We start from the raw sequence: 15,517 nt of genomic DNA on the forward strand, positions 1-15,517 counted from the left end.
CTCAGCAAAATATACTGGTTTTATCCACTAGCCTGCTTATTCCGAATGTTTTGTGTTTACCCACGATATTACTTAATCTTCTGATGTTTGTATTGATGAATGGTGCAGTAACTGCCGTGACATCAGCGACAAATTACAATTTAACGACGATTTCCTTCCGCATTATCTCCCACTCTCGTTCAGGAGGTATAACAATCAGTGGCATGGTGAGAGAAGAGTTGAATAATGTTCCTTTCGTGTAATAATCTTCTGGCATACTTTTAATGAGTGATGATGGTTACAAAGAGATAAGACAAAAAAGCGTCAAATGTGAGGGAGAATAAAAGAAATACAATATTATTATAGGTAATAATAATGTTATTTGCTTTACGTCCCACTAACTACTTTTTTAAGGTCTTCGGAGACGCCGAGGTACAGAAATTTAGTCCCGCAGGAGTTCTTTTACGTGCCAGTAATTCTACCGACACCGGGCGAGTTGGCCGTGCGCGTAGAGGCGCGCGGCTGTGAGCTTGCATCCGGGAGATAGTAGGTTCGAATCCCACTATCGGCAGCCCTAAAATGGTTTTCCGTGGTTTCCCATTTTCACACCAGGCAAATGATGGGGCTGTACCTTAATTAAGGCCACGGCCGCTTCCTTCCAACTCCTAGGCCTTTCCTGTCCCATCGTCGCCATAAGACCTATCTGTGTCGGTGCGACTTAAAGCCCCTAGCAAAAACAAAAAGAAATCTACCGACACAGGGCTGTCGTATTTGAGCACCTTCAAATACCACCGGACTGAGCCAGGATCGAACCTGCCAAGTTGGGGTTAGAAGGCCAGCGCCTTAACCGTCTGAGCCACTCAGCCCGGCATTATTACAGGTAAAAGATTATCTTCGTGTTAAAGGTTTCGAAGCTATTTGCCTTGCTGATATTTAGAAGTTAATTTAAGCAATGGAAGACTCTCACTTAGAAATAAAACAGTATTATGTTTTACTTTACAGAATATGCATATCATAAAATTTGCAGTAAATAAGATAAATCAAAGAAAGTAGAATTAAGGAAATAATTAGAGAGAAATAGTCATCATCATCATCATCATCATCATCTGTTTACCCTCCAGGTTCGGTTTTTCCCTCGGACATAGCGAGGGATCCCACCTCTACCACCTCAAGGGCAGTGTCCTGGAGCTTCAGACTCTTGGTCGGGGGATACAACTGGGGAGTATGACTAGTACCTAGCCCAGGCGGCCTCACCTGCTATGCTGAACAGGGGCCTTTTGGAGGGATGGGAAGATTGGAAGGGATAGGCAAGGAAGAGGGAAGGAAGCGGCCGTGGCCTTAAGTTAGGTACCATCCCGGGATTCGCCTGGAGGAGAAGTGGGAAACCACGGAAAACCACTTCCAGGATGGCTGAGGTGGGAATCGAACCCACCTCTACTCAGTTGACCTCCCGAGGCTGAGTGGACCCCGTTCCAGCCCTCGTACCACTTTTCAAATTTCGTGACAGAGCCGGGAATCGAACCCGGGCCTCCGGGGGTGGCAGCTAATCACGCTAACCACTACACCACAGAGGCGGACGAGAAATAGTCAATGCGCATTTTAATTTCTAACAGCGTTGTCCTTCGAAGGAGGCGACAAAAGATACGTCATTTTTCGATAGAGAAGATAAAGAACACAGTATTTTGAGGGAAAATGCAAATACAAAAGTCTATATCCAAAAGGTATCGTTTAGACTATTGAGCAAATTGAAATACCTGCAACGAATTATTTATATATTTCGACACCCAGTGGCCGAAGTAATGTCACAGAGTGTGCCATTGACGTTCAAGGTTACTCATGTCTTGCTGATTGTGATCTGAAAGTAGATCGTATAACGAATAAATTCGGCGATTGCAAATGGCTATGTGCAAAGGAAAATGTACATGTTTCTTCTTGTTATTTCTGCTTTACAAATCTGCAAAACTATGCATTCATTTCCATATTGCATATGAACTCGCTAGGTCTCGCTAGTGTATCAATATTTAAATATATTTTGATACATTTCTGTAATATACGAGGGCGGTTCAAAAATAAGTTACACTTGCTCGCCGCGAGAGCACGCTGTGTGTCTTGAGCGTGGCCAATGCGGAGCAAGCTACAGCAATTCTGACACGTCCGACAGGAAGGTTAGTGTGGTGTCTCGTCGTGTTGTGTGTCCAGACCGAGCTAGGCTCAATGGCCTGTCAACTGGATGTCCACTCCGAATTAGAGGTGCGTGCAACAATCGGATTTCTATTGTCTAAGAGGCTCAATTGCACGGATATTCATCACGAAATCACTACTGTATATGGCGAGCGTCCAATTTCTCGCCCAGGTGTTGCAAAGTGGTGTAAGTAATTTGACGCCGGACGCACGGATCTGCGAAAGCAGACTAGTACCGTTGCAAATGTTGGCTGTGTGGATGGGATCATTAGAGAGAATCGGCGCGTAACACTGCAGGAAACTACCAGCGTGCTGAATAATTCGTATGGCAGTGTGTTCTCCATTGTTCACCAGCACCTTGGATTTCGTAACCTGTGTCAAAAATGGGTCCCATGTCTGCTCACCGATGTTCGCAAGAGACGACGTCTCCGATCCTCGAAGGCATTTTTGCAACGATATTCTGTGAAGGGCAACGAGCTTCTGCGGCGAATCATCAAAGGGGAGGAAACAATGGGTCCACCCGTTCACCCCCGAAAGAAAGAGAACATTGATGGAATGGGTGCATACCACATCACCATGAAAGAAGGCCAAGGTACAATCTTTAGTAAGAAAGTTAATGGCAAGGGCTTTCTTTGACAGGGAGGGTGTGGTGCACGTGAAATATATGTCGAAAGGCACGCAAATTAACTCGGCGTTGTATTGTCAAACATTGAATCGGCTACGTAAGGCAATTAAAGAAAGGCGGCTGGGAAAATTGAGCGCCGGTGTGAGTTTGTTCCACCATAACGCAACAATTCAGAAGCCCCGCCAAATGTCGGAACTGGTGCAGCGATTCAAGTGGGAGGTAAGGCAACATCCTCCATACAGTCCAGAATTAGCGGTGGTCGTCGATACCGAAACGATGAGGAGATGAAAGCAGCTATCCCCAGGTGGTTACATAGCGCTGGAGGTGGTTTCTACGCATCCGGAATTGAAAAGTCGGTTGACCGTTCCATCAAGTGTTTATAGTCTCTTGGGAACTATGTGAAAAACTGAACTTAAATTGTATGTTGCCTATGTGTATGCGGTTACATAAATGGCCAAAAATTGGAAGTGCTTTTCAGCGTTCAGTCTGCAGGCCTCCGTGAATATATTAAATTTCGCCACAATCCCCTATTTGTAACTAGTGCTATGGCTTCATTTAATTCTATACCTCTTATGTTTAAATCGTTAGAAACTGAGACTAACCGTCGCCGCTTTGGACTCTTTCTACTTCTCTTACCCTCCATAACAATGTCCATTATTATCCTAGGTAACCTATCCTCCTCCATTCCCCTCACATGGCCCCACCACCAAAGACGGTTTATGCGTACAGCTTCATCCATCAACTTTATTTCTAACTTAGGTTTTATCTTCTCATTCCGAGTGCCCTCCTGCCATTGTTCCCACCTGTTTGCACCAGCAATCATTCTCGCAACTTATGAAGAAGATATCCTGAGTCCACACAGCTTTCGCTCCTGTAAAGCAAAGTTGGTCTGAAAACTGACCGATGTAAAGATATTTCGTCTGGGAGATTACTTCCTTGTTACAGAATACTGTTGATCGCAACTGCGAGCTCACCGCATTAGCTTTACTGCAACCTTGATTCAATCTCACTTACTATATTCCCATCCTGGTTGAGCACACATCCCAAACACTTGAAATCATCTACCTGTTCCAGCTTTGTATCACCAAATTCACATTCAGTGCTGTTGAATTTCTTACTTACTGACATCAATTTAGTCTTCCAAAGGCTAGTTTTCATACCATACTCATTTCACCTATTTTCGAGTTCCGAGATATTAGACTGCAGACTTTCGGCACAATCTGCCATGAAGACCAAGTGGTCACCATGGGCCAGATTGTTTACTATGTGTGCACCTAACTTAATCCCTCCCTGAGACTTTATACCTTTCTGTACATGATCCATGTAATCTACGAACAACAAAGGTGAAAGATTACAGCCTTGTCTAACCCGTGAAAGTACCCTGAACCACGAACTCATTCTCCCTTCAATTCTCACTGCAGCCCAATTGTCAACATAAATGCCTTTTATTGAATTTAATAATCTATCCTTAGTCCCCCATTATGGTGAACACCTTTTCCGTCGGTACGCTCTCATATGCTTTCTCTAGATCTCGAAACCCAAACACAACTGTCTATTTCCCTCGTAGCATTTTTCCATTACCTCGCGCAAACTGAAAATATGATCCTGACAGCCACTCTATGGACCGAAACCACACTGGTTTTCATCCACCTTCCTCTCAACCACTGATCGCAACCTCCCTTCCAAAATGACATCGAGTAGTTTGCCTGGTATACTAATCCAAGAGATACCTCGATAGTTGTTGCGATTCATCCCGTTCCCTCGCTCATAGATAGGTGCAGTTACTGCTTTCGTCCCATCTGAATGTACCTTACCAACACTCCATGATAATCTTATTATTCTACGAAGCCATTTCATCCATATCACTGGTTGTCTGTACTGAATCACATCACTCCACCTCACTTAAGGCGGAAGCGAGCTCTACTAAGGGAAGCCAAGAAAATCTTTGCATCACCCTCTTTGCCACTGCACAAAGAATTCTGTCATCCATCACTGTAGCGACTTCAATCAACAAGACCTGCAAGTGTCACTGCAGGCCAACTCATTGCAGATGGAATTGACCTAAATGAAAGGTGGAAGCATGGGTGGTCAACGAAAACATTGGGAACAAGTGTCAACCATCTTGATCCCACAAAGAAACCAAACGGTTTTGACCTACTGAGGAATCTCTGGTGCCGCATCAACAGGTTAAGGTCTGGACATTGTTCTTGCAATTACTTCAAGTACAAGTGGGATTGGATCAGTCCACCAATGTGTGATTGTAACCTGGAAGAACAGACGATTGAGCACCTGGTCCAACGCTGTCCTCTTCATTCGTACCGTGGCACTCCTGACGATTTTTTCGCTCTCACACCCGGTTCAACTGAGTGGCTGAGAAGGATGGACTTTAAAGTTTGATTTTGCCTTGTATATATATATATATATATACTGTATAACATCACCGAACGATTAAAGTAAAAATAAGTCCCTGCCTTCCTACTGTACTTCATAGTTTCAGGTCTAATTTCATCTATTCCTGCTGTTTTATGACAATGGGGTTTATTTAAAATCCTGTCCACTTCCTCAGGCGTAATTTCACCAATATCATTTTCCTCCTCCCCATGAGCTCCGTCGTTCGTGACACCACAAAAAAGATTTCCTTTTACGTTGAAAAGTTTTTCAAAATATTCCCTACACCTTTCCAGAGATTCCCTGGGATCTGTTATGAGTTCACCTGAATTACCCAAAACACTGTTCATTTCTTTTTAACCCTCCCTTCCTAAGATTCTTTATTACTGTCCAGAAAAGTTTCCGTGCTGCTTGGCCTAGCCTTTCCTGGTTATTACCAAAATCTTCCCACGACTTCTTTTTGGATTCAACAACATTTTATTTCGCTCTGTTTCTTTCATCTATGTAAAATTCCCTGTCTGCATCAGCCCTTCTTTCGAGCTATTTCTGATAAGACGTCTTTATTAGTTTACAAGCTGGTCTCACTTCATCACTCCACCAAGATTTTCGCTTGTTCCCATTTTTACACACAGTTTTTCCTAGGCAATCCCTTGCTGTTGCTACTACAGCATTCCTGTATACCACCCATTCTCTTTCTATATCCAGAACCTGCTTACAGTCCACTGTTCGGAACTTCTCAGTAGTTATATCCGTGTACTTCTGTCTAATTTCCTCGTCCTGGAGCCTTTCTACCCTTGTTTGTTTGCATACAGATTTCACTTTCTCTATTCTAAGCCTAGAGATACTTAGTTTACTACGGATCATATAGTGATCTTTTACATCCCAAAATTCACGAAAAACCCGTACATTCCTAACATATTTCCTGAATTTGACGTCCGTTAATATATAATCTATTATGGATCTGATACTCCTACTTTTCCCTGTGGGGAGGTAAATAACATTATGCTAGAAGAATATATTCGTGGCTGGTAAACCCATAATAACACAGGAGTCCAATTTATGCTTCCCATTCGTATTAGCTCCAATATCTTCCCCACATTTACCAATCACCCTGTCGTATCCTTCAGTTCTATTCCTAACTCTTGCATTGAAATCGCCCATTAGCACTATCCAATCCCTGCTGTTGACGCTGACTACGATGTCACTCAATGCTTTACAAAACTTTTCAATTTCATCCTCATTTGCCCTCTCAAATGGTGAATACATCGAGAAAATTCTCGTCCTAATTCCTCCAACTACCAAATCTACCCACATCATTCGCTCATTTACCAGCCTAACAGAAACTATGTTGCGTGCAATGGTATTTCTGATAAACAGCCCTATACCACACTCTGCTCTTCCCTTTTTACCCCCCGTCAAGTACACTTTATAATCTCCTATCTCTTCCTCGTTATCTCCCCTTGGCCGTATATCACTTACTCCTAAGCACTTCCATATGCATCCTCTTTGCTTATTCAGCCAGTTATAGTTTCTTTCTTTCATAAGGCCCATTAATAATGATAGCTCCCCATCGAATTCCATTTCGTTCACCAAGTTGTTTCGAAGGAGTCCCTTGCCTGTCAAATGGGAGTGGGACTCCGTTACTCCCATAGGTCTGAGGCTTGCTTAAAATGTTCTGAGCTCGGTAAATACACGAAGCAGGATGCTACCCTACTTACACATAGTCCAAGTGACGATTTCTCCTCTAACGGATTAGGGACCACCGGTGGACTGTATAGCCCTAGCCGCCTGACCTCAAGAAAGGCCATGACTCAGTATATGTCCGAGATGCCCACTCCCATTCCGTAGAAACTGGTATCCCGACTCTCAAGATCACTTACTACGCCACTCAGCCGTTGCCCACGGTTCACGAACTAGGATGTGACTACAGTAACCCACACTATGAGAGAGTGAGGCCACAGTTGGTCGGTCACTTAGTTGAAGATACGGACGGAAAGGCTTACCATGGAGTCATATAAGGATACACTTGCAATGAAGTCACACAGTACAGACTTACCAAGAAGTCATATGATATGGAGAAGAAATCATACATGCGCATTGCCTTAAACACAAGAGCAAATCCTTGAAAAATGTAGCAAATAACAATTCTAATGATAAAAATGCGATTAAATATCAAGGCTCTTTAAATAGTAACGTCTCCCTTGGTTTATAACTGAGAAGTTTGTCTGATATCACTCGTGGCTGATTGCTATTTATACTGAATTGTTCCCGCTATTTCCGATGTCGGTTACTTACTCAGAAATCATTTCAGGATGAGAAATCCCCTTTACATCTAGTAAAATATAACACTTCCAGGAGTGGATGATCCATTTTTCATTTTATATCCAACGAAAATAGTAGAGATTCTAAATTTCTTGGTATTCTGCTGGCGACTATCTCCCAGTTTCCTTTTAAGGTATTTTCAGCTTTCATGTTCGATCTCTTTTCATTCATATCTATAACTACCATTTTCATATTAAACGACGCTTTCTGAAGATTTTCTCGATACTTAGTATTGTAGGATTACAGTACGCCAGTGCCACATGTGTCATCAATAATAGTGCAAGGCTACTTCAGAGCACCTATAACGTAATCAGACACCCACGCGTGTATTTATTAGAATGAACTGTGTTAGTTCACGTGTCAGACATAAAGCTTGTGCTCGGAAGTATCCGACATCTATTCAACAACAGAACCGAGCTTAAAACTTATTAGAGCTTGTATATGGCGCCAGGAGATATTAATCCCATAAACCTAGGCGTCTTTACGGTGGAGACGTTGAACAGTGTTACTTGCTCTCAGATCATCGTTCAAACAGTTTTACTGCCACTCACGTTACATGGCTAATACCATACTATTATTAATAAACATTTAATGCGTTCAAATTTCCTACAAATACTAGCCGCTCTGTGAGACTTGAGATTATAGATCAATTGGTGCCATAAAAAGGTCCTTAACGTGCTAGTAGACTAGTTTACTTGGATTTTCCTCATTTGAACATCTTTAATTACAAATCGCTTACTTAGGGACCCAACTGAACAATTTCAGCATCGAAGACGACCTGCTAACTAACATACTGGCTGCATGAAGCGGCAGAAATTTGATAGTTCTCATTCCCTTACTTTAACAATATAGGCCTATAGGGGATATGATAGACAAGTAATATCGTCACAAGCTTCTCACCACGACAGCTGCGGTTTGAATTCTGGCCAGTTCGTGAGTTATTCCTGAAAACAAACTCATATTCCTGTGGTATCGATTCCTGTTACAATGATCACTCTATAAAGAGTTACTGAAAACTAAAAGCTTGCGTATGCTGTAACAACAATTGAGCGCCCTCCTTTGAATGTTCATCAAGTGCCGAATTCATCATGATATCGAATCATCCAATCAAGAGCTGCTATAACTATAACTAAGAGTGCTCAAATTCCCTTTTCTTCATGAATACCATCAGCTATAGCTGCCCCAACGCCCGTATCAGCCTTGGTTCATTCATCAACATTGGTTACAGCAGGAGTTTATTTATTTATTCGATTTAATAGAGCATTTGTTGATACTTGATTATCTAAACTTTTATTGCTTACAGCCGGCCTTACTACATTTATGGCGGGCTTAGGAGCCAATTTTGTATTTAATTTAAAGAAAATTAATGCTTCATCAACTTTAAGTTCAGCAAGGTATTCGATTCTGTAGACTGATTTGTTACTGACAAAACGTTACTTATTAGGCTTTTTAACTAGCACACTGAACTGGATGGACTCCTTTTTACATAGTCGGCAGAAATGTATTGCTCATAAGGACTGCATTTCAGTTTAGTTTTGGCCTCTTTGATTTTTATCGGTAAGGCTTCACCACGAAAAATGTGCATGAAAAAATATTATTCAAGGTATTCATGAACTCTACGAACGTTTCCATACAACAGTTGGAACATCTCTTACGAACAAGATGTTTCAGAATGTTTCAGACCCGTGATTGTGTCACTGACATTGACCTGAAATTTCTCAAGTTTAATTTTAAGTACCGTACCAGTTGTTTCAGGTACATACTCTGGAGTAAAAATGGGTTTTCTACCTGGTCTGCTGTGCGAACTTGAAGCGTTATGCACGAAATGGCTGTAAGCAACAACGTAAATCTGGAGAAAATGACTAAAGTGGTGGGGTCTGCATACTAAGCGAGAAATCAATTTGCCATAAAGTCACATAGGACAATCTGTAATGCTCAGGGTACAAATAATTTTAGTATGTAAACATTCAGTCTAGTCAAATGGATAGCAATGTTAGGTCACGTTATACGGCTTAAACCATATTAAAGTTTATGTGGAGAATGTCATTATAATGAACGACATGGAGTTGGGTTTATGCACAACAATATTCAGATAGACTACATCGGGACCTCAGTATGTTTTGACGTATAGAGAACAATTTTTTCCAGCAGAATACGCTTAAATGGATGACATGATTCACACTTTCAATGACCTAGTCTTACCACTTTTGATAGGCATGCTCCTTTACTCATAATACGAACTAAGAAAGGAAAATCCCCATAGATAAATGAAGACATTGAACGTTTAATAGCAGCTGACAGAAAATACAAACGCGACCCAACGGAGGACAAATTTAATGTCTACCGAAAATTTCATAATAGGACAAACAGGAAATAAGAAATGCTCGACTGCGATACGCATGTAGTTTGACTGGACTAGGCGAACAAACATTTTGTTATAAATACACACGAAATTAATGAACCCGATATATCATTGAAAAAGCTAAGCGATTATTTCGTATCACCACGCACCACACTAAATCAAAGTTCAAAGCAGAATGTTATTGTTGAGAAATATAACACTTAAGTATTAATATTCTATTTCAGGGACATCTCACCATTGCAAGTTAGGGATGCACTCTGGAAAATCATATCAAATGCAATGGAGTTGATACTATTGGTGGAGTAATGCTGAGGAATATATTAGACTCAATCATCCCTTACTAACCTAAATCTGTAATTATTTCTTACGGAATGGTGTGCATTCCACGATCTGGACTGGTACGTCCACAGGCAAAGACTATGTCCTCAGTAGACTTCGTTGACTATCAGTTCATTAACATAATTTCGCCAGGAGCTAAGGAACTAGAGTGCATTGTTTATAATCAAATAAAAACAAATGTCGGTGGAAAATGTACTCTAGGCACATTTAAAACACGTTTTCTCAGAATCACAGAACATGTACTGCCTTCTCTTAAAGTGACTGATGACATAAGACAAACGATACACGAAAGACAGACAGGCCACACGAATGGTCCTCCTCGACTTCAGCAAGGTATTCGATTCTGTAGACAATGATTTGTTACTGTCAAAACTTTACCTATTAGGCTTTTCAACTAGCACACTGAACTGGATGGACTCCTTTTTACATAGTCGGCAGAAATGTACTGCCAACAAAGGTGGCCAATCTTCTTCATGGCGGACCGCAGAAACAGTAGTTCGTCAATGTTGTATACTAGCGCCTCTACCTTTTCACTGTATATCAATTTTCTGTCTATATCTATTATGTAGAGTAGACATCACTTATACGCAGACGACGTGCAACTGTACATGGACTGTGGACTGGATGCCATTTTAGAAACAACCGAGAAATTAATCTTAGATCTCCAATCAGTAAACAACCGGGCAATAAAGTATGGACTTTCTCTCAACCATGACAAATCCTGAACAATCCTTGTAGCCAGCTGTTATCCAAAGCAGATCGACCAACACTTCCAGTGATACAGAAACAGAAGTAGATAAACTGGGGGGTTCGGCGGCCTCCGCCTCCGCAGGCTCCCAGGGGCCCGCTCCTCCGCAGCTACCCGAGGGGCCATCCGAGGGGCCTTCCGAGGGGCCCACTCTACTGCAGCTACCCGAGGGGCCTTCCGAGTGGCCCGCTCCTCCGCCGCCACCCAAGGGGCCTTCCCAGCTGCCCGCTCCTCCTCCCGCGGGAAATTTGAATTTGTAAACAAAGCCACGTGTTTTTTGATAGCTGTCATCGACAACAACGCATCGCTGACCTCACTTCTGCCATCTTGACGGGCCTAAACCTCAGAGCTGCCAACTAAACCTTACTGGCACGATATTTGAAAGGGTAAACAAAACCACTTGCTTTTTTGACAACCACGTGCTTTTTGACAGCTGTCATCGACAGCAACGCATCGCTAACCTCAGTGCTGCCATCTTGACGGATCTAAACCTCAGTGCTGCCACCTTAACCTCACTAGCGCGAGATTTGAATCGGTAAAAAAAGCTACGTACTTTTTTGACAGCTGTCATCAGCCATCTTGCAACTCTAACCTTAGTGCTGCGCTCTTTAGCTACATACCTTTGAAATGTGGTGGCGGATAAATTGAAAAATTCTTTTTGACAGCAGCCATCATTAATCAAGAGAGCATAGTGTTGCCCTCTTTAGCTACATACCATTGAAATGTGACGGCAGGCAATTCCACGTGACAGCAGCCATCTTTAATCAAGAGAGCACCGTGCTGCCCTCTTTAGCTACATACATTTGAAATGTGGTGGCGGACAATTTGAAAAATTCTATTTGACAGCAGCCATCTTTAATCAACATAGCATCGTGCTACCATCTTTATCGTAGTAGCGGGCAATTTGAAGAATGCCATATGCTTTTCTAACAGCTGTCGTCCACCATCTTTAATTAACAGAGCACCGTGCTGCCATCTTTAGCTACATATCTCTGAAATGTGGTAGCGGCAATTTAAAATTGTCTCCAGCAGCCATCTTTAATCAGCAGAGCACCGTGCTGCTATCTTTATCGTAATAGCGGGAAAACAGCAGCCATCTTTAATGTACAGAGCACCGTGCTGCCCTCTTTAGCTACATACTTTAACATGTGGTGGTGGACAATTTGAAAAATTCTATTTGACAAGCTGCCATCTTTAATCAACAGAGCATCGTGCTGACCTCTTAGGCTACTTACCTTTGAAATGTGGTGGCGGCAATTTAAAAAAAGTCTATTTGACTTGCTGCCGTCTTTAATCAACAGAGCACCGTGCTGCTATCTTTACCGTAGTAGTGAGTAGTTTCTACGTAACAGCTGTCATCCGCCATCTTGCATCGCTAACCTTAGTGCTGCCCTCTTTAGCTACTTACCTTTAACATGTGGTGGCGGACTATTTGAAAAATTCTATTTGACAAGCTGTTATCCGCCATCATGCATCGCAAACCTCAGTGCTGCACTCTTTAGCTACTTACCTTTGAAACGTGGTGGCGGACAATTTGAAAAATTCTATTTGACAGCAGCCACCTTTAATCAACAGAGCATCGTGCTGCCATCTTTATCGTAGTAGCGGGAAATTTGAAAAATTCCGTATGCTTTTCTAACAGCTGTCGTCCGCCATCTTTAATTAACAGAGCACCGTGCTGCCATCTTTAGCTACATACCTTTGAAATGTGGTGGCATATAATTTGAAAAATTCTTTTCGAAAGCAGCCATCTTTAATCAGGAGAGCACCGTGCTGCCCTCTTTAGCTACATACCTTTGAAATGTGGCGGCAGGCAATTCTGCGTGACGACGCGTGACGTCTTTAATCAAGAGAGCACCGTGCTGCCCTCTTTAGCTACACACCTTTGAAATGTGGTGGCAGACAATTTGAAAAATTCTATTTGAGAGCAGCCATCTTTAATCAACAGACCATCGTGCTGCCATCTTTATCGTAGTAGCGGGCAATTTGAAAAATTCCGTATGCTTTCCTAACAGCTGTCGTCCGCCATCTTTAATTAACAGAGAACCGTGCTGCCATCTTTAGCTACATATCTTTGAAATGTGGTGGCGGCAATTTAAAATTGTATCCAACAGCCATCTTTAATCAACAGAGCACGTACTTCTATCTTTATCGTAGTAGCGGGAAAACAGCAGCCATCTTTAATCTACAAAGCACCGTGCAGCCCTCTTTAGCTACATACCTTTAACATGTGGTGGCGGACAATTTGAAAAATTATATTTGACAAGCTGCCAACTTTAATCAACAGAGCGTCGTGCTGCCCTCTTTAGCTACTTACCTTTGAAATGTGGTGGCGGCAATTTTAAAAATTCTATATGACATGCTGCCATTTTTAATCAACAGAGCACCGTCCTGCTATTTTTATCGTAGTAGTGGGTAGTTTCTACGTAACAGCTGTCATACGCCATCTGGCATCTTAATGCTGCCCTCTTTACGATGCTGCTGGTAATTTAAAATCCACGTGATTTTTTTAACAGGTGTCATCCTCCATCTTGCATCGCAAACCTCAGTGCCGCCCTCTTTGGCTACTTACCTTCGAAATGTGGTGGCGGATAATTTGAAAAATTCTATTTGACCAGCTGCCATCTTTAATCAACACAGCACCGTGCTGCCATCTTTAGCTACCGCTATCTTTCATCGCTTACCTCGGTGCTGCACTCTTTAGCTACTTACCTTTGAAATGTGGTTGCGGAAAATTAAAAACAGTTCTACGTGCCTATTTGACAGCAGCCATCTTTGTTCAACAGAGTACCGTCCTGCTATATTTACGGCTATTACATCGCTAATTAACACTTAGAGGCTACTACACAAGATGGCGGTGGCTGTTATAGCCTCTTCCTCTGTTAAGGCATAGCTTTATCGAACAAGTTTAAACATGCATCGGGATAACTAGAGTAAGCACGTGCTGCAGTGATGACGTCATTGTGCATGTTTAGACTTGATCGTTTTCTTAAGAGTAAGTAGGTGTAATTTACATTTGAAAGAATATCATCGTCATGGACACTAGTTTCCTTCCACATACCTGATCTTACTACAGCTTCCTTCGTTGTATATTTATTATTGAGTACAATCCGACCATCTTCGTTATGCACATCTAGTTGAAGTTATTTTCTGCACAATCCTTCCAACTGTTACTCCTTCATTCATGGTTACATTAAATTACTGGAATTTTTTACCTCCATGTCTTTCAGTTTACACTCTACCTTGATATTCATTCCGATATTTACTTGATTTTTCGTAAAAGTTTCCATCTCATTTAATGTTAAAAACCGTCCAAACCTTGTTCAAACTTCCCTCTATCATTACCAACATAGGTCAAATGTTTGATGTAGACAATTAAAATTAGTCGAATATATCATATTTCTTATACCTATACGTACAATAAAGTGCTTACATTACATTCCACTTCCTATAATTTCCACTTATCATCAATTCCCAGTTTTCTTTCTGCTTGGTTTTAAGGAATGTTGAAGCCCTGTTTTTGATGACTTAAAGATTCATACATTAAAAAGTCAAACAACTAGGTGTCTCTGAAAACGTGAAAGTAGTTGGTGAGGGGTAATATGAACACTATTATCTCTACGTAAAATAAATAGAAGAGATTCCATATAATTTGATACTTGTCATAAGCAATGGAACAAATTTTAGACGAAATCATGGTGTTTCAAGATGTGTTAATAATGTTTCGTAAAAAATATAACACATAAAGTAATTTTTAATGTTTCATAGAACTTCGAAATAGTCAAAGTAATGTCTGATACTATGTACTACTAAATGACAATTTGATAACAACACAATGCCATTCTTTCAGTATGACCGTGAGATGGTGTAAAAAGTTGAGGAAATTTAAGATTGTGAGGATAAGTATCTAGTGAACATTACATTGATATGTAATTGTGTTGAGGAGAACTGAGGAACAATAGGTCAGGATAATTATAAACAGAATATACTGTGTCAGCATGGAAATTTATTCTTGTCCAATCCGATTATCAACTATAAACCAAACAGTATAATTATGAGGATTAGGATTTCGAAATTTCAGTATTTCATTATGGATAGGAATATGTCTACTAGATGGATAGGAATACGTCTAATACGTCTTCTGTTTGGTTCTACGGGTGCTTGTCTTATATTTGGTCCTACGAGTGCATGATTCGTGATTTATGATGTAGTCGTTCGAGACAGACTTAAGCGATGACTTTGAATTTTGCTTCAATTAAGGCATTACTAAATATATAACCTCGAATATTTTTAATATTTTGCATATGGAGAGACATCAGAACACAAGAGCATGTTATGCACTTGATGACCTCCTTTGTATGTACTGTACAGCCACTGAACTAATCGTCCCTAATTCCTATAATGAAACGACAAGAATTCAAGGAACGTATTCAGCAGTATGTTCGAATGTAATCAGAAAAAGAGGTTGCCTCACCCGAGTGGAAAAGCAGCGGTAGTTTCACCCGGAAGGACGTGTATTCATTTCCGATCAAAAAGCCCAAAATTAGAAGCGAAATAGTACAAATTGGGCATA

The sequence above is a fragment of the Anabrus simplex genome, chromosome 1, assembly GCF_040414725.1.
Source record: "Anabrus simplex isolate iqAnaSimp1 chromosome 1, ASM4041472v1, whole genome shotgun sequence".
In the NCBI taxonomy this organism is placed as follows: Eukaryota; Metazoa; Arthropoda; class Insecta; order Orthoptera; family Tettigoniidae; genus Anabrus; species Anabrus simplex.